Genomic DNA, 1,127 nt, shown 5'->3' with positions numbered 1-1,127 from the left:
TGCTACAATGAGCTTCGCCGGGGGCCACCACTCCTGCAATGGAGCTTCGCCGGTGGCCGCCGGAGTTGCACTGAAGCATCACCGGAGCGGCTGTGTTTCAATGGAGCATCTCCGGCGGCGTCCGGTGCTGCGATGGAGCGCCGCCGCACCGATGTTATCGCCACAGTGAAGCGTCGCCGGCGGCTACCTGGGCTCCGATGCAGTGCTGCGGTTGTGCGATGTGAGGAAGAGATTGTGTTGGCGTTGACCATTCAAACCAGCTGAGAGGAGAGATCCAACGGTGTGGCGGGACTGATCAAACGGCCAGCAAGGCGGCTTAAATCTTCCTGGCATCAGCCGGTTGACGCCTAGCAGCCGCCAATTTAAAATAGCTTTTTTATGCGTAAACAAATTGGAACGCACAATGGCAATTTGGAATTTAAAATAAAGTACATATAATATTTTGGCAGCTGTTGCTATTTGAAGGGCATAATTCGACTTTGATTGTAAACCAGGGCCTTGATTATAAATCTAAGATTTATTTTGTCGTAAGACCACTGAGCAGATGATATAATGGGAAGCAAAGAGCCGCAGAAATTAGCGAGTTGGTATAGAACCTTCTTTCCCAATGTTTCATATATGGGAAAAGTCTAGAGCTGGTGAATGAATTATTAGTTCACCCGTATGCAAATACTGAAAAACCAGTAAAAAATAAAAATGAAAACAGAAAGCACGTAATATGCTTTGTCTAGCAGCAAATATCCCAGATATAAATCACACAGCAGCGAAAGGTGGGTCACAGATGACTCATAGACTCGCAGACACAACTAAAGGCTTAGGATGATAGGAAACTAAATTCGTAGGATCCCTTTGCAGAAAGCAACCATACAGCATCAGGAGAAAGCCAAAGAATGAATGATATTGAAACAATAAGTTTAACCAGTGATTCGTAATCCTGATTAGGTGGCGAGTTCTTATTGATATTCAAACATACACAAAGAACATCTTGAATGGTCATCTGGAACAGTTAACCAACAGGAAGGAACATGATGTTTAGCTCGGCAGATAAATCAGCGAAGGACAAGGGCCATTATTATGTTAGCAAGGGTAGCAGTAAATATAAGACATAAGAAGAAGCACACAGCATA

Source organism: Triticum aestivum, chromosome 2D (assembly GCF_018294505.1).
Source record: "Triticum aestivum cultivar Chinese Spring chromosome 2D, IWGSC CS RefSeq v2.1, whole genome shotgun sequence".
In the NCBI taxonomy this organism is placed as follows: Eukaryota; Viridiplantae; Streptophyta; class Magnoliopsida; order Poales; family Poaceae; genus Triticum; species Triticum aestivum.
This window is presented reverse-complemented; position numbering follows the sequence as displayed.